Raw genomic sequence first — 25,086 nt, forward strand, 5'->3', positions numbered from 1 at the left:
CAAGTCTAGAAGAGTTCCGAAAAAGTTGAACTTGTGAACTCGACACTACATCCGGTCATTGACTTCCCGTGAAAATGGCGGAATCAGGGTGAAAAGTTCATTCAGGTACAAGTGAAATGCCATTTATCTTGAGTTACTATCGGTCATACACTGCGATCATTGAGACGTGAGGTACTGACCAAACAGTGTGTGACGGGAAGTATGTTGTGGAACGTCCTCATCTTTTTTTTTTTTTGAATACGGTATATGGAAATACAGCAAAATTGATCCCTAAGGTGATACCCTATGTTTAGTTTCAGAGTGTGTAAAGAATCTGTGCGTTGTACAGGTCCAAATGCAGATTTGGACCAGTTGTACAGGTACAAATCTGCTTTATATCAAAAGGAAGGTGCCGTACCAGCAGAACTTTACCGGTACAAGAGGTTCGTTTTCAGAAGCGTACCACTTGGATCAAAGATGGCGGACTCAAGATTTTTCAGAAGTCATCGAAATGTTTCCTTTGTTGAAAACAAGACAGAGAGTATTTATTTCCGGTGAAATTACATGGTTTATTTGTTCTAAAGTATGCCGAAACTATTTAGTTACATGTATTACTTTTATATCAATTTTATTGTTAACACAGAAATTACTTGATTTTTTACTCGAAGCCTATCTTTCAGATGGGTGCCGCCATAATGGAAAAATCCAAATGTGTTCCATTCAGCTGTGCTGTATCACTTTAGTACAACTGGTACAAATCCACAAATGGAACGCACAGAATAAAATCATTGAATAGAAATCTATTTAAAAAAATGCTATTCATATATGTAAGATCAAGTAAGAAGTAAATACAATCAATCCACGATGAAGTTCATAATAAGAGCGCAGCTCTACTAACCATACACGTGTGTGAGCATATAGATTCTAATACATTCCAGTATCCCTTGGACTTTGAAATCATGTCCGCGGGAAAAGTCCGGCGCATCCATGCAGGGCTTCATGTTTTAATTCTTGTTATCAGAACAACAAGATTTGAAATTTTCTCTATGGACAAATTATATCATCAGGATACACTTTGAAATTACTGTAAGACGAAGTAGTTTTAGATAACTACACAAAGACAAGAATGACACAATGAATGTACTGGTCAAACTAATACACTGTCTGTGTGTTGTCAAGCGTACGGCACTGTCAGTCGTGACGTTAGGAAGCTAGCTAGGTGCCTAAGATGACAGCACACATTCCCATGCATTTTTGATACATGGCATGTTGCGAAGTTTTCCGCAATAGAGAGAAACAAGATTGAAAGGAAATTGAACTATTCCAGTTGAATATTTCTTTCTGACCTCTATATGACGAATACTAATAAATTAATTGCTAGACACATTTATTGAAGAAAAGCATTTACTAAAAATCAATGATCAGACTACAAGTTTTAATCTCGTTCTGAGATTATAATCCTAACTATGTTTACGTTTTTTACATGTAGCTGCGCTCTTCTGAGGCTTTGCCTTAAAGTCATATTATTACATCGAAAAATTGATATCCTGAATATCAGAATTTTACTAAATCTGAATGCAAAAACTAAGTAATCAGCTAGTATAACTTAATGAGACTTACCAAGGATATGTACTCCGTTGTCTAGTTATTATGTGTAAATGTTTCTTACAAGTAATTAGTTATTGAATTAACAATGTAAAACGAACAAATACGTAAAAAATATAGATAAAAACATAACACGTTCCTTTTCATGGGGGCTGCCATTTTTCTTTTCGGGAGTTTTTGGTTTTTAATTTTATACATTTTTATACATACGACAAGTCTAGAAGAGTTCCGAAAAAGTTGAACTTGTGAACTCGACACTACATCCGGTCATTGACTTCCCGTGAAAATGGCGGAATCGGGGTGAAAAGTTCATTCAGGTACAAGTGAAATGCCATTTATCTTGAGTTACTATCGGTCATACACTGCGATCATTGAGACGTGAGGTACTGACCAAACAGTGTGTGACGGGAAGTATGTTGTGGAACGTCCTCATCACATGTATTACTGTAGTACGAACAGGATACTTGCTAAGTTGATCAGGATTTGTAACTACATGAATTCGATATCATTGGCAGAAGATCAAGCCGACATATTTTATAAAAAATAAGATTGTGTGTTTGGATAAGCTTTTTAATTACAATACATACATATTATAAACTTGTCTACGTAGTGGCATTAATATAAGAATGGATTTTTACCGTCAGTCCTGATCAAGATGAGTTGAAGACCAACACCAGATTGATATAATATACAGCTGTTGAGGCCTGCAATATTACGGAATATTATGATGTATCGGTATTGCATGCCACAGCAGAAACGGATTGCTACGTATCATCAGGTAACATTGATCAAAATAATATACATAGAATCTCTTGTACACATAGTAAAGCATTGTGTCAAATGTCCTATTATAAATCATAGTCAAATATTCAAATTATTTGGACTAACTTGATGTTGGAAAAAAAGAGAGACAAAATATGAAGGTTTTTTTTTTCTATGTAACGACAGTATGTTGATATCCGCAAGCTCTATAACCCTATTCACATTCATTTCGTGGAAGAACTAATTTAATTTAATGAATATGACTGTTGGAAAGCTTAAAGGGACAATTCAATTAGGCTAATTCTTTTACATAACAACAAAGCAAAAATATCGCATAATTGTAATGTTCTATATATTCCTTATGAAAATTTAACAAGAAATATTGACAAATTCCATGACATCGTAAAGTATTTTGATTGATACCGTTGAAATTCCAAATCGTTGATCAATACGATAAAGCAGGTATAAAAAGTATGCTGTACCCATACCCAAGCCAAAGTCACATATGTTAATCAAATGCAAAACATAACCACTGGGGAGTTGGTGGAATTATATTTAGACAAGACCATGCACCTAACACAGTAATTATAAACACACTACTGTAAGAGCGATTTTGAGTAGTTCTAGACAAAAAATTCTTTACTACTCTGGCAAGGGCCAGGGTTTGGAATACAAGACATTCGACCACAATGTGTAATGGCGAACAGCAAGTGAGTTGGAACATTTTACCACAGTGAGCTTTTCTTGCATATCACAGTAAAACCAACTAATCAAATATCCATTAGATCTGTTTTGTGTCCGATATATATGCAAATTTTAATGTACTTTTAGACTGAACCGTCCCTTTAGAGCATGATATGCAGCGCATGTAATTTAGATTATGATAGTCATTTTGAAAAAATAATTGATATGATTTACAGCCAATTATTCACACTGATTGATTTTTATTTCGGATAATAAAAAGCAAGAAATTGATCAAATGAACATGTTTGCAGAGGACTTAAAATCTGCCGCTTTTGGAGCTGTATCAATCATTGGTTGAAGGGGCAAACCACTGTGCACTGTACAGACTGCATTGTGCTAATTTGCAGTTGGCTATTTTTGCCATTGTTTACCTGGATTTGATTGTACTCCATTCTTATTTTGGGAACAAAAGTTGTCCGCTAGTTCACTCATCAGGGAAGTGTAAATGTCCTCCATGTTGTAGTCCTTCTGACCCCTAATGCCATACCCCCACTGTCAGTAGACACAATGGGATGATTCCCGAACTTTTTATTGTTGTCCTATGACAATGATTTGGCACAGGTATTTAATGCACATTTTAGTATGCGGCACATCAAATTAGTGTTCCTCTATTACTGTACTATATAAATTATACAGAAGCTAGAGTGCGAGAGGTACAAGACAAACCTCATGTAGAAAGAAAATATATCAAGGATTCCAGGATTTAATAAAATGATCTTTTTTAATTGTCATCATTATCAGTTTAATGAGCAAAATATAATACAAATGAAAATAATTTCAGTGCAATATATTGATAAATCTAAAATAGTTTTTCCAGTCACTGCAAAGGAATTCGAACAGTAAATTTAATATCAATAATTGACAATATAATTATTACAGAAAATTGCAAAAAATAACAATTGCTTGATGCCTGCTCATGCATACATTAGTGATAAGATGTAGTATATAACTGATCATAGAGATATTGACCTCTAAACTTGGTTATCCATCAGGACCATATCATTGTCTGTGTTAAAATGTTCTGTTTTATTGTACAGGATGTATAAGTGAAGTTTCAACATGAAGAGTTTCACATCCTACCTGTCCCAGCGGGAGCTCGGCCTCACAACCAAACGCTGGGAACAAACCAAGCAGGCGGAGGAATGCCTAGAGAAACATGCCTGTACACCAGATGTCAACCAGGTAAAACAATAGACCCTAATGCATTTTAACTCAATCATATCAGATTTGAAATATGAATTAAAAAGATGAATAAAGAAATATGTATAAAGGAACTGATCTCTCGGAATAACTGGAGCTGTATTTTGACTTTTTATTATATGTTTTTAGATGTCCATCATTTTTTTTTTTTTTAATTATTGACTTAGGAGTGATAACTGTAATCTGATATCTCCTAGTTTGTCCTCCCATTGGGGATAAGGGGGACTATATATAGGTTTGTGCAATGTCTGATTTTCCCCAGTCTTGTTGAGGCTCTTAGTATCTTGGTTTTATTTTGGTGAGATGGTATATATGTCACATACCAAAACTAGGTCATGGTGACCTATACTTTGACCCCAGCTAAAGAAAAAACATGTCCTGACTAAAGATATTCCCTATACTTTAATGAACTGGAACTTCATACTTTGTAAGTGGGTCTACCTAGATGAGGCCATATGTTGTATACCAAAACTAGGTTACTGTGACTTATTGAATTTGACCTTTGACTCCAGTTGAAGAAAAAACATGTATATGCTTTATCTCCTTTAATATAAGGCATTTGAACTTCATAATTGGTTAGGCGAGACAGTGTTCAATGCACCAAAACCAGATCACAGATCTATATTTTAACATTTCACTCCACTTTAAAAAAAATCTTGTACAGTATCTCTGTCCCCAGTAGTCTATATCATCTTAAGAATACCAATATGTCTGTTCACAGATATCAAAATAATGTTGGTAAAATTATTAAAAATATGAATACTATTACCTTCCGGTGATAGTGACATCATTTTTTGATGTGATATTTTACATCACTATGATACTATTACCATAAGTCGGGACTAATTGTACTTGACCCCAATTATTTTAGTATCTCAAACCCCTTGTATTATATTCAGTACTGGAATACTTTTGTATATACATATATATTTATTATCATTCATTTCTTCGTCTTCATTGTTTCAGCCTTGTGCACTCTCTGGACAAGTCAGAGCAACATTCTTGATGGATTTTAGTCCAGATGGGTGAGCAAATGATATCTATTTAATACAGGCATGGTATAACCCATATTCAATCATCAACAACAACAAAAAACCAGAAAGTATTTGTATCACTAATTATTTTTGATTTGAAATGTTTCCATTACCTCAGGCGTATACAATGTAACTGTGACCTCATATTGTTTTGTGATAATGATTACACATCAAGGGGGTGAAAATGAACAGAATATTCACATTATTAAGGTATTTACATTTATGTGTTATGAAAGTAAATCTTGTGTCCAATACCTGAAGTGTGTGATCTGCTATTGTTTTGTGTACATGTGGACCTACAGCACTACCTATTGTATAGAGTTGTGTATTAGGCTTGACCTTGATACTAACATAGATATAGTGAGTAAAGATGTCAGGCTGACCAGCAGATGACCTTTACATGTAAGACATGACAACCATCTAGATCTGTTATAAATTAGGACCTTATATATACTAAGGCCAAAGAAATCATTGTCAAGTGTCTTCTTTTAGCTGAAAGAATTTAGATATGATTAATGCCACAAATACACATGTATATTTAGACATTATGTTCACCAAAAGGAGATATCCAGGTAGATGTGACCGTCTAATTAGTATCAAAACATATTAATCTCAATATTAACAGCTACTTTATGAAAATAGCCAGGGATCTTGGGGACTGAGTTCTCCTAAATTCCTGGATCCAGTACATTTTCATTTGTTTGGCCTCTTTTATTGATATTGGTATTTGTTAAACAAAAGCTGCATGTTGCATGATATATTGGCTTAATGATAAATTGCTAAAGCTATATGATATACAATGTACATACAAAGGTTCTAATAATTTCCTTGTTATCATTTTGTCCTAGTCCATTTTTATACCCCGTCATAAAATTGAGGACATTGCATCTCTACATTGCCCTTCTTAAGTCTATTGTTATAAGTCCCATTTTAAAACCACTTGCATATTAATTATAATCTGTAACTGAAATTTTGACACACGCAATATTGTGGATGTCAAAATAGAACAAGGTGAATGTTATTGATGTTGCATCAACCTATTTCTTGTTTGTTAAAATAAAGTGTAAGAAGATATTCTTCTGAAACTTGAATATTTTTACTGATTGACTTTGATTGATTATCTAATACGTTGGTGATGATATTTATAATGATAATTACTGTTTGATGATAGAGCTATTTCTCACTGCTTTGGGTATGGGGCCCATGGCTTTGAATTTAGGAAAAAACCAAGATATGGAAGAAATTATAAAATATGAAATAAAGCATTACAAATAAAAAAAATATTTCCAGTGTAGTGTATGTACTTTTCTGAAGCCAATTCACAAATATTTAAAGCCTTAACCAACTAAGTTCATGCAATAATTTTGGATAGTTTTCAAGAAAATTTGATTTTGGGAAATTTAAGGCTTAATTCAATTAAGTAAAATTTAGAGGCTTTGCTATGGGGAAGGGGGCTGAAAAAAGCCCTGGATGAAAATAATGATATGAGGAAAGATATGTTATATGCTAGGAAACATGCAGACATGGTGTACTGCTGTGTATTAATCCATGTAACTCGGGGCAGTAGTTGGTAGTGTAATTTTATAGGCCCACCAGAGATAGCTTATAATTAGTGATTACAGAGATACCCTAGACCATTAAAGGTCAAGGTTAGTCTGGCCACTGAAAGGTCTTTCTGTTATGTAATCCATTTCCTGGACTGGTTTGATGGACATATGGTCAAGTTGTCCATGCTGTAACATGTCTTTGGCCTGGAGTCATGACTGACCAGTTTACATGCTGACCAGTGTCATATTGGGTAAGGGACAGCATGAATGTGTTAGTCACCTATTGTATAGTACAAACAGATTAGATATAAATGGTAATTAGTAATAAGATATATACATAGATACTTTAGAAATTGGTCTTTTTGTGGCTTTCAATGATATAATCTAACTCATACTATTCCTGTGCTCTTTGAGTTTTAAATGCAACACACATAAATTTGTCACGAATGTGAATCGTCAAGGCAAAAATTGATATCTTAAACTAATGTCAGTTGTTATCTTTTCAGAATTTAGGAAATTGAGTTGTTACTATATAGGAGACCATCTAAACTATTTTCTATTTTACATACAAATTATTTCCTTAATAATTATGGCATAACATAAAGTATCAACCAACTCATGTACTTTCACAAGCTCTACAATACCAGTATCTTAAAGTCTCTGAGTTATGCAAATCAATTATTCCATTATATAGGGATATTTACTGAATTGATTCAAAAATCCCCTGGTATTTTGATGATGATGCAATTGTTTCTTAGATAAAGAATACATTTCAGAAAAAAAAATCTGTGTTCTGGTTTCATGCTATGCACATTAAATGACGAAATTGTGTGTATACATATTTAAATCTAATGGAATAAAAAGAGAATAGGTATATATGTTTCATTAGAAAAAAACAATATACAGTGTACAGTATTTAATTTTCATTTGTATAAAAAAATTATATATAATTTTATCACACAATTTTTAAAGTACTTTACTGCCATGTATACAATGGTTTTATAAATGTTGAATTTTTCAAGCATCATAGTAAACGTTAATTATTAAAATTTAATTTTCCCATGTTTCTCTGATAAATCATGACACACATGCACTCTGGCAGCAGTTGCAGTGCGACAGGATATCCGTTCATATGCTATTAATTCATTATAAAAATATGCAGCCGTAAAATACCATTGTCTGAATCACAGTGGGGGGTGTCTAATTTAGACCGGTCAGCGAGGGTCCAGTGGTGGGTCATTTTAGGCCATGAACTGTGGGTGAACCTGCAGGCCGCTAGAGTAAGGTGAGGGGGGCTTGATGACATGTTGACCAGCCATGGTCAGAAGTTAATTTGAGCTCTGAATCAATACAAGGTATTGAGTAGGTCAGCTGGTCTTCTTAACATGTCTCACCTATCATCATGTGTTTAGGGTTGACCAGTAGTCTGGGCAGAATCGACACAGCCTAAAATGGCTGTATTCAAGTCATATCTAGGGCTTCCATTAAATTAATTAGCTTGCCACTAATGAATAGATACAGCTTTTAGAGGAAACGTCCACTCACTATTTTGTTGTAAACTGTCATTTTGATGGATGTCACAGCTTCTGTGGCCATGAAACACATGCAGTTCCCTAAATGGCATTAGATCTAATCTTTTTTTCTTAAATTTGAAAAAAAGTACTTTGCTGCTTACAAATTTCAAAATTTAATACTTTTTATCTTAAAATCTTCAAAGAAATTAAATGTTATATTCTAAGAAAAAGTAATTTGAAGGTTTCTTGTTGAAACAAACTTTGAATTACAGTTTACCCTCTGCTCTAATCCTCCATCCAAACCCAACTTTCTGTAGCCCACCACCACACCCTATACCTTGTCTAACCAATTTACACCACACCCTATATCTTGTCTAACCAATTCACACCACACCCTATACCTTGTCTAACCAATTCACACCACACCCTATACCTTGTTGTCTAACCAATTCACACCACACCCTATACCTTGTCTAACTAATTCACACCACACCCTATACCTTGTCTAACCAATTCACACCACACCCTATACCTTGTCTAACCAATTCACACCACACCCTATACCTTATCTAACCAATTCACACCACACCCTATACCTTGTCTAACTACCACACCCTATACCTTGTCTAACCAATTCACACCACACCCTATACCTTGTCTAACCAATTCACACCACACCCTATACCTTGTCTAACTAATTCACACCACACCCTATACCTTGTCTAACCAATTCACACCACACCCTATACCTTGTCTAACCAATTCACACCACACCTATACTTGTCTAACCAATTCACACCACACCTATACCTTGTCTAACAATTCACACCACACCCTATACCTTGTCTAACCAATTCACACCACACCCTATACCTTGTCTAACCAATTCACACCACACCCTATACCTTGTCTAACCAATTCACACCACACCCTATACCTTGTCTAACCAATTCACACCACACCCTATACCTTGTCTAACCAATTCACACCACACCCTATACCTTGTCTAACCAATTCACACCACACCCTATACCTTGTCTAACCAATTCACACCACACCCTATACCTTGTCTAACCAATTCACACCACACCCTATACCTTGTCTAACCAATTCACACCACACCCTATACCTTGTCTAACCAATTCACACCACACCCTATACCTTGTCTAACCAATTCACACCACACCCTATACCTTGTCTAACCAATTCACACCACACCCTATACCTTGTCTAACCAATTCACACCACACCCTATACCTTGTCTAACTAATTCACACCACACCCTATACCTTGTCTTACCTACCACACCCTATACCTTGTCTAACCAATTCACACCACACCCTATACCTTGTCTAACTAATTCACACCACACCCTATACCTTGTCTAACAATTCACACACACCCTATACCTTGTCTAACCAATTCACACCACACCCTATACCTTGTTGTCTAACCAATTCACCACACCCTATACCTTGTCTAACCAATTCACACCACACCCTATACCTTGTCTAACTAATTCACACCACACCCTATACCTTGTCTAACCAATTCACACCACACCCTATACCTTGTCTAACCAATTCACACCACACCCTATACCTTGTCTAACCAATTCACACCACACCCTATACCTTGTCTAACCAATTCACACCACACCCTATACCTTGTCTAACTAATTCACACACACACCCTATACCTTGTCTAACCAATTCACATCACACCCTATACCTTGTCTAACCAATTCACACCACACCTTATACCTTGTCTAACCAATTCACACCACACCCTATACCTTGTCTAACCAATTCACACCACACCCTATACCTTGTCTAACCAATTCACACCACACCCTATACCTTGTCTAACTAATTCACACCACACCCTATACCTTGTCTAACCAATTCACACCACACCCTATACCTTGTCTAACCAATTCACACCACACCCTATACCTTGTCTAACCAATTCACACCACACCCTATACCTTGTCTAACCAATTCACACCACACCCTATACCTTGTTGTCTAACCAATTCACACCACACCTTATACCTTGTCTAACTAATTCACACCACACCCTATACCTTGTCTAACCAATTCACACCACACCCTATACCTTGTCTAACCAATTCACACCACACCCTATACCTTGTCTAAACCAATTCACACACACCCTATACCTGTCTAACAATTCACACCACACCTTATACCTTGTCTAACCAATTCACACCACACCCTATACCTTGTCTAACCAATTCACACCACACCCTATACCTTGTCTAACCAATTCATGCCACACCCTATACCTTGTCTAACAATTCACACTACACCCTATACCTTGTCTAACTAATTCACCACACCCTATACCTTGTTGTCTAACCAATTCACACCACACCTTATACCTTGTCTAACAAATGTACACCACACCCTATACCTTGTCTAACAATTCACACCACACCCTATACCTTGTCTAACCAATTCACACACACATTATACCTTGTCTAACCAATTCACACCACACCCTATACCTTTGTTGTCTAACCAATTACAATGCCACACCCTTAGTACCTTGTCATTAACCAACTTCACACCACACCCTATACCTTGTCTCAATTCACACCACGACCCTATACCTTGTTGTGCTAAACCTAATTCACATCACACCCTAGATCTTGTCTAACCAATTCAACACCACACCCTATACCTTGTCTTAACCAATTCCATGTCACACCCTATACCTTGTCTAACTAATTCACACCACACCCTATACTTGTCTATACCTTGTCTAACCAATTCACACCACACGCCTAAACCTTGTTGTCCTCACCAATTTACACCACACTATTCCTTGTCTAACAAAGTCACACACACCCTATACCTTGTCTCAAACCAACCCATACCTTGACAAACCAATTCATGTCACACCCTATACCCTATAACTATTTCACTCACACCCTATACTCTTGTCTAACCAATTCCACACCACACCCTATACCTTGTCTAACTAATTCACACCACCACCATGTCTAATAATTCACACACCACATACCTTGTCTAACCAATTCACAACAACCTATTTCCTTGGTCCTAACTAATTCACCCACACCCTATACCTTGTCTAAACAAATTCACACCACACCCTATACCTTGTCTAACCAATTCACACCACACCCCTATACCTTGTTGTCTAACCAATTCACACCACACCCTATACCTTGTCTACCACAACAACACTAATTCACACTCCATCAACCCTATACCTTGTCTAACCAATTCAAATCACTACACACCCTATACTTGTTTGTCTAACTAATTTCACACCACATCCTATATACCTTGTCTAACCAATTCATGTCCACACCCTATACCATCTGTTCTAACCAAACCCACACACACCCTATACCTTGTCTAACTAATTCACAACACACCCTATACCTTGTCTAACCAATTCACACCACACCCCTATACCTTGTCTCTACCAATTCACACCACACACCTTATATAACCCAATTGTCTAACCTTTGTTAACCAATCACAACCACACCCTATACCTTGTCTAACCAATTCACACCAACACCCTATACCTTGTCTAACCAATTCACACCACACCCTATACCTTGTCTAAGAAACCAATTCACTACACACCCTATACCTTGTCTAACAATTCACAACACACCCTATACCTAGTTGTCTAACCAATTCTACACTCAGCACCTTATACCTTGTCTAACCAATTCACACCACACCCTATACCTTTTGCTAACCAATTTCACACACACAACCTATACCTTGTCTAACCAATCATCACACCGACACCTTATACATTGCTCCAACTAATTCAAACCGAAACACTCTAAACTCTGTCTATAACCAGTGTCACACCGACCAACCTATTACCTTGTCTAACTAATTCTAACTAATTCACACCACACCCAAAACTTAGTGTCTAACCAAATCACATCACACCCTATACTCTTGGTCCAAACCAATTCACAGCCACATCCTAAACACTTGTTCTTACAAATTCACACCAACACCCTATACCTTGTCTAACCAATTCACGCAAACAGCCCTATACCTTGTTGTCTTATACCAATTCACACCACACCCTTATAACCTTGTTCTGTAAACTAATATCACACCAACACCCTATACCTTGGGTTTAAACCAATTCACCACACACTCCCTATTACTTGTCTAAGCCAATTCACACCACCACCTTATACATTGTTTAACGCAATTCACACCACCCACCTATAGCCTTGTTCTAACCAATTCCACACCACACCTTATACCTTGTCTAAACTAATTCACACCACACCCTATACCTTGGTTGTCTATTCATTTATGCACCACCACACCTATGATACAATTGTTCTAACCAAATTCTACACCTACACGCCTTCTTTAAAAGGCCTTTTTTGTTTACAACATAAATCATCACCACCTCCTTTATACCTTTGTCTATCTAATTCACACCGAGCACCCTATACCTTGTCTAACCTATTTATGCCACACCCTAGTACCATTTGGTCCTAACTAATTTAACACTAGCAGCCTAAACCTTGTCTGAACAATCATTCCACACCACACCTTATACCTTGGTCAAACTAATTCACGCAACACCCTATTACCTTGTGCTAACCATTCACTGAGCCACACCTAATACCTTGTTCTTACCAAATTCACGCCCCCACCTAAACCTTGTCTAAAAGAATTCAACAACACACCCACTATACTTGATCTAACCATATCTCACTGCAACTCCATTAATACTTGTTGTCTACACCATTTCCACACCCTCACCTTTATACCTTGTCTACAAATTCACACCACACCCTTACCTAGTCTAAAAACCAATTCACGCAACACCTATACTTGTTGTTTCTAACCAATTCACAACGACACCTTGTTTTTTTTGTATACACTTGTCTAACCAATTCACACACACCTTATACCTTGTTGTCTAACCATTACATCACACCCTATACCTGTCCTATCCAATTCACACCACACCTTTATGCCTTTGTCTAACTAATTCCAAACCACAGCCCATATACCTTGTGTCTAACCAGTTCACATCCCACCTTATATCTTGTCTAAATAATTTCCACACCCACACCCTTATACTTGTTGTCGAACCTAATTACATGCACACACATACCTTGTCTAAGACTAATTCACACCACCACCCTATACTTGTCTAACCATTTTCAATACACACCGCATTCTTGTCTAACTCAATTCTCAACACATCCCTATACTGTATCTAACCAAATTCACACCCCACCCTTAACTTTGTCTAACCATTCACAACCACACCCTTAAACCTTGTCTAACCAATTCCCACCACACTCCTATTACCTTGTTGTTGTAACCAATTCACACCACAACCTTATACCTTGTCTTAACCTAATTCACATGGTCACACCCTTATACCTTGTTTTAACCAATTCAACACCTAAACCCTTACCCCTTGGTGGGGTTTCTAACCAATTCACACCAACACTTTATAGCCTAGTCTATCTAATGTCACACCACACCCTTTTACCTTGTCTAACCAAATTTCATGCCACACCCATATACCTTAGTCTAACTAATTCACACCACACCATATACCTTGTTGTCCTAACCAAGTTTCACACCCACAACCATATACATGGATCTGAACCTATTCCACACCACACCCTATACCTTTGTCTAACAATTCACCGCACACCTATACCTTGTTGTCAAAACCAATATCACACCCACACCTAACTTTGTCATAACCATTTCACACCACCCCCTATATGCCTTTGTCTAACGCATTCACACACAACCCTATAGCCTGTGAATCTAACCAATTCACACCACACCCTATGTACCATAGTCCTAAACGCAATTCACACCAACACCGATACCTTTGTCCTGAAACTAACTCACACAACAACCTATACCTTGTCTGAATACAATTATTTTTGCCAACCTATACCTTTGTGCTGAACAAATTTCACACTACAGCCTATACCTTGTCTAACTTAATTCACACACACCAGATTATACCTTGTCTAACTAATTCACACCACACACTATACCATTGTCTAACTCAATTCAACACCACGACCCAATAACTTGTTCTAACCAATTCCACGCACCCACCCTTTACCTAGTCATAAACAATTCACACTCTACAACCCTATACTAGGACTAACCTCAATTCACGCAACACCCTATACCTTATTGATCTAACCATTTACCACACCACACCCCTATACCTTGTCTACCAAATTCACCACAACAACCCTATACCTTGTCTAACCAATTCACGCTAACACCTGTTTCCTTGTTGTCTAACACAATTCACACCCACACCTGTATACCATGTCTATCCAATTCACACCACACCTCTTTACCTTGCTTGTCTAACCAATGTACATCCACACCCCTATACCTGCTTCTAACCAATTCACACCTACATCCTTTAACCTTGTCTTAACCAATTCACACCACTCCCTATACCTTGTTGTCAAACCAGTCACATCACAGCCCTAAATCTTGTTCTAACCAATTCACCACCACACCCTAATAGCCTTGTCAACCAATTCATGTCACATCCCTTTACCTTGTCTAACTAATTCACACCACACCGCTATTCCTTGGTCCTATCCAATTCACACCAACTACCTGAGTAACCTATGACTAACCACATTCTACAACAACACCACTTTACCTTATCTCACCTATTACGACACCACACCCTTATACGCTTGTTGTCTAACCAATTCAAACCACACACTTATACCCTTGTCTAACAAATTAACAACACACCCTATACCTTATCTAACCAATTCAAACCACAACCCATACACTTGTTTCTACCAAATCATGTCAAAACCCTTATAACATTGTCTAACATAATTCACAACCACACCCTATACCATTGTCTAACCAATTTCACACCACCACCTTATAACCTTGTCGTAACTAATTCAACACCCAACAACCTAAACCTTGTTGTCTAACCAAATTCATGCCACTCCCTTTACCTAGTCTAACCAATGTCACACCACACCGCTATACCTTGTCGAACCTATTCAACATCACCACCCATATACCTTGTTCTAACCAATTCACACACCACACCCTATACCTTGTAGAGTCTTACAAATTCACACCACTCCTAGACTTGTAGTCTAACAAGTTCCACACCACACCCAATACCTAGTCTAACCAATTCACACCACACCCCGTATACCTTATTCTAACCCATTCACACCACACCGTTATACCTTGTCCTAACCAAATTCCACACAACAACCCTATACCTTTTGTCAAACTAATTCCACCCACCCTATCCTTGTCTAACTATTCACTCCACTCCTATACCTGTCCTAACCAAGTTATGCCACACCCTATACACTTGTCTAAACCAATTCACACTACTGCCTATACCTGTGTCTAACCTAATTCACACCACACCTGTATACCCTTGTTCTAACTTAATTCACACCACACACCTATACCTTGGTTCTTACCCAATACACACGCACACCCATTATACCGCTGTTCTAAACCTATTCACGCACCAAACCCCTTTAACCTTGTCTAACAAATTCACTCCTCACCCAATATTCCTTGTCTAACTAATTCACGGCAACACCCCAATTCCTTGTTGTCTATACAAAATCCACACCACACCCTGTACCTTGGATCTATCAAATTCACACCCTCACCCTATTCCTTGTCCAATCTAACTTCACGAAACAAACATTATACCTTGTTGTCTAACTAATTCACACACCACCTTATACCCTGTCTAACTAATTCTCACCACACCCTATACATTGTTTATACCAATTCACTCCGCTACCCAAAAACCTTGTCTAACAAATTTCACTCCTCCACCTTTTCACATATTTACTATCTATATTCACGCCAACACCCTATACCTGGTTGCTAACCCAATTCACACCACCCGCTTACTACCTTGTCTAATAATTCACACCTCACTCCTATTACCTTGTTGTCCTAACCAATTCACATCACACCCTATATCTTGTTGTCTAACCAATTCACACCACCACCGTTATACCTTGTCCTAACAAATTCACAACAACACCCTATACCTCATGTTTCTAACAAAATTCACACCCACAACTCTATACCTTGTGATGCTAACCTATTCACGCAAAACCTTATACCCTTGTTGTCTAACTAATTCAAACCCACACCCAATACCTTTGTCCTATACTAAACAGTTCACACCAAACCTTATACCTTGTTTAAACTAATTCACACCACACCCTATACCTTGTGCTCTAACCAATTTCACATCACACCCTATATCATGTGTCCTAACGAATTCACACCACACCCTATACCTTGTCTAACAAATTCACACCACACCTTTATACCTTGTCTAAACTAATTCAACCACCACACCCCTATACCTTGTAGTCTAACTAATTCACATCAAACCTTATACCTTGTTCTAAACTAATTCACACCCACATCCCTTAGACCTTGTTTAACACAATTCACATTCACTCCAAGTATTACCTTGTCTAACCAATTCCACACGACAGCCTATAACCTCACCTTATACCTTGTTGTCTAACTAATACACACCACACCCTTTATACGTGTCTAACCCAAATTCACACCACCACCCTATACCTTGTCTATCCAATCACAGGCACACCTTATACCTTATCTAACTAATCCCCCACACCAACCCGTTTATTCCTGTAGTCTAACCACATCACATCACACCCTATACCTTGTCTAACCAATTCCACACCACACCCTGATAACGCTCTGTCCCCTAACCAATTCTCTCACACACCCTATACCTTGTCCTAAACTAATTCACACCACACCCTTAATACCTTTTTGTCTAACCAATTCACACCCACACCCAAATCCCTTGTCTAACCAATGCACAACTCCACCAAATACCTTGTCTAACCAATTCAACAGCACTACCCTAGTGACCTTAACTAAACCAATTCCACACCCACACGTTAATCCGTGTATAACCAATTAACACCAAAACCTATTCCTTGTCTAACTTATTCACCCAACACCCTGATACCTTTGGTCTAACCAATTTATGCCACACCACTATACCGGTCTAACAAATTCACACTACAGCTCTATAAACCTTGTCTAACTAATTCCACCTCACTTATACCTTGTCTAACTTAATTCACACCAGCCACCCTTACCTTGTCTAACTAATTCACATATACCTTGTCTAACCAATTATCACACCTATATCTTGTCTAACCAATTCACACCACATCCTATACCTTGTCTAACACATTTCACACACCAACCCTATACCTTGGTATATCACAATTCGCAAAGGTACATACCTTGTTGATCTAACCAATTCACACCACACCTTATACCTTGTAATAATTCACATTCTAAAGGTACATATTGTAGATTCAATATACCTTGTATAATCACATTCTAAAGGTACCTTATATTGTAGATCACATATACCTTGTATAACCAATTCACACCACATAGGTACCATGTCTAACTAATTACCACACCCTATACTTATTGTACAATTCACATCACACCCTATACCTGGTCTATCAATTCACCAAACATTGTCTACCAATTCACATCAATATACCTTGTCTAACAATTCTAAACCCTATACCTTGTTGTAGATTCAATATACCTGGTATATCACCATTCACAAGGTACATATTGTAACCAATCAATACACCTATACCTTATCTAACAATTCTAAAGGTATATACCTTGTAGATTCAATATATACCTGTCTAACAATTCACACCACACCCTATACCTTGTCTAACCAGGTCACACCACACCCTTACCTTGTCTAACCAATCACACCACACCCTATACCTTGTTGTCTAACCAATTCTAACACCACACTATACCTTGTAGACACAATTCACACCACATATACCTTGTAACAATTCACATCACACCCTATACCTTGTCTAACCAAAGGTACATACCTTGTAGATCAATATATACCTGGTATATCACATTCTAAAGGTACATATTGTAGATCAATATACCTTGTCTATTATCACACTTTCTAAAGGTACATACCTTGTGTAGATCAATATACCTGGTATATCACATTCTAAAGGTCTAACATATTGTAGATCAATATACCTTGTATATCACATTCTAAAGGTACATATTGTAGAGATCAATATACCTGGTATATCACAATTCTAAAGGTACCTTGTGTAGATCAATATACCTTGTATAACATTCTAAAGTACATATTGTAGATCAAAGATAATTCACATTCTAAGTACACCCTATACCTTGTTGTCTAAAGATCATATACACCTGTATATCACATTCTAAAGGTACATATTGTAGATCAATATACCTGGTATATCACATTCTAAAGGTACATATTGTAGATCAATATACCTGGTATATCACATTCTAAAGGTACATAGTGTAGATCAATATACCTGGTATATCACATTCTAAAGGTACATATTGTAGATCAATATACCTGGTATATCACATTCTAAAGGTACATATTGTAGATCAATATACCTGGTATATCACATTCTAAAGGTACATATTGTAGATCAATATACCTGGTATATCACATTCTAAAGGTACATATTGTAGATCAATATACCTGGTATATCACATTCTAAAGGTACATATTGTAGATCAATCACACCACACCCTATACCAGTCTTCACCCTTACCTTAACTTTTATCCATTCCCCACTCCTGGCCTAATCTGTAAACATTCATCCACCCCACCCCTCCATTGCACCCCAACTCTCTGTTAATCCTTCAATTCCCACCTTTTCATTCCTCTCAAACCCTGGTATATTAAATCATACCCCCTCCCTTATTTACCCCCACCCCCTGTCTCAAGCATAACTCCTCCCTATAACCCTTACCGGTATCACCACGTGTCCCCTCTCCCTTTCACTGATCTAACTACTGAAACCCTATCCTTTCACCTGTCTAACCCTGACCCTCCCCCCAGTCACCCCCTTCCCTGTCAAACAACTCCTATCACCCCAACACTACCTCTCGAACAACTGATCCCAGATCTGATGAAAACAGATAAAGCCTTTTCCGAGTCAGCTTCTGCTGTGATCAGATCTGAACCTGTCATCATCCCCAACATGATAAGTTGATTATTGTGTTGGTGGTGTTGTGACAGTTATTGCACCAGGGGGACTTGAGCCATCATTATCACCCTTAGTTAACCTTGTTTTATTGTCTGCCTGCCTACTCCATTGTTTTCTAGCCTCCTGAGATTATCCTGATTTGTGTAAATCTTTTCACTTTTTCTTGCCTTCCCCTTTATATGTAGCAGACAGTACACTAACGCTCATTTTCAACCACCACCTCCCTCCCTTCTCATAACAACATAAACTTATGCCTTCTGTCTGTTACATGTCAAATGTCATTTTCACCATTTCCCTCCGCCTTCCACAACAACACAAACTTATGGAGAAGCATACGCCATTTATTTCTGTCAACTTTTCAACTGCATCTGACCGGATACTTGTACTATTCACAGTTTTGTGTTTAACATTAAATTTGCTGTTCAACTTTTCAACTGCAGTAAGAGGTCATTAATGCACAGTCAATGTGTTTGAAGATCAGATTAGACTTTCACTGCCGGTCATCATATCAACTGGCCAGCTGAACCCTTGATTGGCTAGTCAAACACCCCTCATAATGACCCATCAACACATAAAACTCCTTAAGGGCTTAACAGTTATAAAATGGTTCAGATATTTAATGTCCCTGTTAAACTGTAGAGAGATAATAGAAGCAATAAAGGTTCAGAAAAGAAGAAAGGAAAGGAAACAGAAAATTTTAAATATCTGACTTATATGGCTTGCAGATGGAAGCACCGATGATTCCTATAGTTACATTACTGCTGTTTATTCTCAAACCTGAAATACATCATCAATCAGTGATCAGACATCAAACCATAAATGGTGATTGACCGAATAATAATACCCCACTATGTATTTTGTGTCTAAAAGTATGTTATGAATATGTTAAAGTTTACAATCTTCTACTGTAGAGACAGATATTATCTGTGGGATATTTCTGGCTATACCGGCTTCTGGAAAGTATGAGAAGTTTATTGTTACTCGGGAGTAAAGAAAGTTTATTGTGTGTGTATTATCATTTTATTGCAAATTCCATAAAAATTGACCATTGACCAAAATTTAAATGTTTTTTAAAGAACTTTGATTTCTATATAGGTGTAAATAGGAAATATAAAAAAAAAAAAAAAAAAAAATGCTAATTTATTTTCATCGCCTTAACTAAAAAGAGTGTTGGCCAGAAAAGTTTTTTTATGCTGAAATAGATCTAAAATTTGACAAAATCTCAAAACCCATATATATTGAAATTAGATAGAGTGAGATATGTATTATCCGTATTTATTGAAGTTCAATAACTTTGAGATAATGAGTTTAAGATTATGTTCTGATCGTGGGCAAAGAGTAAAATGGTACTTGTTCAAATTTGAGTGAATTTTGCCAGATTATGAAGTATGGATACATGTCTAATCTGGAATAGTGTATATCTCTCTGCTGAGGAAAACTTTTCTTATCACAATTGGTTGAGTGTCAAGTTGGTCCAAGGTTCGATCTTTAGTAGGAAGCAGTGACTGATTCAAAAATTATATAAAATGCTGCACTCATTTTTACACATGTCCATATACCTCCATTAGATCACAAAATTTACATTTGTATTTTAGGTTAGCGTCATATTTCCCCTTGATCTGTTATAGGACTAAGGGGTAGCCTCCACTCACAGGTGGACCATACAGTAAGAGTCACTGAGCTGTACACTGGTAAGATGTACCCACATCCTAAACTGGCACTCCTCGCACCACCATGGTGCCTCGCCTTCCATCCATCATCCAATCAGATCCTGGCATCTGGCTGTTTGGCAGGGGTTCAAGTCCGTATATGGGATCTTCAGGTATGTCAAAGAAAGTGAACTTATTTAAAAAAAAAAAAAAAGTGGTGAAGACAAAATCATTAAATGTGGTTGAGCATCTTATTTAAATTAGATACCTGTTAGTACATCAGTTCTGTAAATAGGATCTACAGGTTTAGGTCAATGAAAAGAAATTTTAAAAAAAAAAAAAAAGGTGAAAGACAAAAATAAAATATTTGAGATTCTTATGTAATTAGATCATCAGTCCTGTAATATAAACCCCTGGTATATGTTATATATCAAGGGGTGCGACAAAATACTTTTCAGACTTCAGGGTGGATATGTTGGTAGTTGGTCAAGTCTTTAATTAGAGGTGTGTAGCGTTGTAAGGACAGTCTTGTGATTGCGTCTATGGACCTTTCACCCTATCGACCATGTCGGCTGGTGTTTGCCCGTTGAGGTAACAAAATCTATTTCTGGGACTGGAACCAAGCCGAGCCGTTTGCCCTGTTTGTCAGATCACTTTCATGAGTATGAGAAGAATCAGGTTATACCTGGTAGCATATTGACCTTGTTATCACATTCTAAAGGTACAGTATTGTAGATCAATATACCTGGTATATCACATTTCTAAAGGTACATAGTGTAGATCAATATACCTGGTATATCACATTCTAAAGGTACATAGTGTAGATCAATATCTGGTATATACCTAAAGGTTATATCACTGGTATATCACCATTCTAAAGGTACATAGTGTAGATCAATATACCTGGTATATATCACATTCTAAAGTACATAGTGTAGATCATTATACCTGTATAGATCTAAATGGGTTACATATTGTTGATCAATTATACCTGGTATATCACATTCTAAAGGTACATAGTGTAGATCAATATACATATATGGTAACTGGTATATCACATTCTAAAGGTACATATAGTGTAGATCAATATACTGGTATATATCACATTCTAAAGGTACATATTGTAGATCAATATACCTGGTATATCACATTCTAAAGGTACATAGTGTAGATCAATATACCTGGTATATCACATTCTAAAGGTACATATGTAGATCAATATACCTGGTATATCACATTCTAAAGGTACATAGTGTAGATCAATATACCTGGTATATCACATTCTAAAGGTACATATTGTAGATCAATATATATATATCACATTCTAAAGGTACATAGTGTAGATCAATATACCTGGTATATCACATTCTAAAGGTACATAGTGTAGATCAATATACCTGGTATATCACATTCTAAAGGTACATAGTGTAGATCAATATACCTGGTATATCACATTCTAAAGGTACATAGTGTAGATCAATATACCTGGTATATCACATTCTAAAGGTACATAGTGTAGATCAATATACCTTATATATCACATTCTAAAGGTACATATTGTAGATCAATATACCTGGTATATCACATTCTAAAGGTACATAGTGTAGATCAATATACCTGGTATATCACATTCTAAAGGTACATATTGTAGATCAATATACCTGGTATATCACATTCTAAAGGTACATAGTGTAGATCAATATACCTGGTATATCACATTCTAAAGGTACATAGTGTAGATCAATACTACCTGGTATATCACATTCTAAAGGTACATAGTGTAGATCAATTACCTGGTATATAAGGTACCTGGTATATATCACATTCTAAAGGTACAGTATTGTAGAATCAATATACCTGGTATATCACATTCTAAAGGTACATAGTGTAGATCAATATACCTGGTATATATCACATTCTAAAGGTACATAGTGTAGATCAATATACCTGGTATATCACATTCTAAAGGTACATATTGTAGATCAATATACCTGGTATATCACATTCTAAAGGTACATATTGTAGATCAATATACCTGGTATATCACATTCTAAAGGTACATAGTGTAGATCAATATACCTGGTATATCACATTCTAAAGGTACATAGTGTAGATCAATATACCTGGTATATCACATTCTAAAGGTACATATTGTAGATCAATATACCTGGTATATCACATTCTAAAGGTACATAGTGTAGATCAATATACCTGGTATATCACATTCTAAAGGTACATATTGTAGATCAATATAACTGGTATAATCACATTCTAAAGGTACATATTGTAGATCAATATACCTGGTATATCACATTCTAAAGGTACATATTGTAGATCAATTACCTGGTATATCACATTCTAAAGGTACATAGTGTAGATCAATATACCTGGTATATCACATTCTAAAGGTACATATTGTAGATCAATATACCTGGTATATCACATTCTAAAGGTACATATTGTAGATCAATATACCTGGTATATCACATTCTAAAGGTACATAGTGTAGATCAATATACCTGGTATATCACATTCTAAAGGTACATAGTGTAGATCAATATACCTGGTATAATCACATTCTAAAGGTACATAGTGTAGATCAATATACCTTATATATCACATTCTAAAGGTACATATTGTAGATCAATATACCTGGTATATCACATTCTAAAGGTACATATTGTAGATCAATATACCTGGTATATATCACATTCTAAAGGTACATAGTGTAGATCAATATACCTGGTATATCACATTCTAAAGGTACATAGTGTAGATCAATATACCTGGTATATCACATTCTAAAGGTACATATTGTAGATCAATATACCTGGTATATCACATTCTAAAGGTACATATTGTAGATCAATATACCTGTATATCACATTCTAAAGGTACATATTGTAGATCAATATACCTGGTATATCACATTCTAAAGGTACATAGTTGTAGATCAATATACCTGGTATATCACATTCTAAAGGTACATATTGTAGATCAATATACCTGGTATAATCACATTCTAAAAGGTACATATTGTAGATCAATATACCTGGTATATCACATTCTAAAGGTACATAGTGTAGATCAATATACCTGGTATATCACATTCTAAAGGTACATAGTGTAGATCAATATACCTGGTATATCACATTCTAAAAGGTACATATTGTAGATCAATATACCTGGTATATCACATTCTAAAGGTACATATTGTAGATCAATATACCTGGTATATCACATTCTAAAGGTACATAGTGTAGATCAATATACCTGGTATATCACATTCTAAAGGTACATAGTGTAGATCAATATACCTGGTATATCACATTCTAAAGGTACATAGTGTAGATCAATATACCTGGTATATCACATTCTAAAGGTACATAGTGTAGATCAATATACCTGGTATATCACATTCTAAAGGTACATATTGTAGATCAATATACCTGGTATATCACATTCTAAAGGTACATATTGTAGATCAATATACCTGGTATATCACATTCTAAAGGTACATATTGTAGATCAATATACCTGGTATATCACATTCTAAAGGTACATAGTGTAGATCAATATACCTGGTATATCACATTCTAAAGGTACATATTGTAGATCAATATACCTGGTATATCACATTCTAAAGGTACATATTGTAGAAAAATATACCTGGATATATCACATTCTAAAGGTACATAGTGTAGATCAATATACCTGGTATATCATCACATTCTAAAGGTACATATTGTAGATCAATATACCTGGTATATCACATTCTAAAGGTACATATTGTAGATCAATATACCTGGTATATCACATTCTAAAGGTACATAGTGTAGATCAATATACCTGGTATATCACATTCTAAAGGTACATATTGTAGATCAATATACCTGG

General features: G+C 36.3%; 1 long non-coding RNA gene across 1 annotated transcript; it reads left to right on the forward strand.

Annotated features, from left to right (window-relative positions):
• The first annotated feature begins 686 nt into the window (after window positions 1-686).
• Window positions 687-5,690, forward strand: LOC138333211 (uncharacterized). Its single transcript, XR_011209965.1, has 3 exons — window positions 687-2,362; window positions 4,128-4,272; window positions 5,257-5,690. It is a non-coding gene; the product is annotated as an uncharacterized lncRNA (long non-coding RNA).
• The last annotated feature ends 19,396 nt before the right edge of the window (window positions 5,691-25,086 follow it).

Source organism: Argopecten irradians, chromosome 1 (genome assembly GCF_041381155.1).
Source record: "Argopecten irradians isolate NY chromosome 1, Ai_NY, whole genome shotgun sequence".
NCBI classification, from domain to species: Eukaryota; Metazoa; Mollusca; class Bivalvia; order Pectinida; family Pectinidae; genus Argopecten; species Argopecten irradians.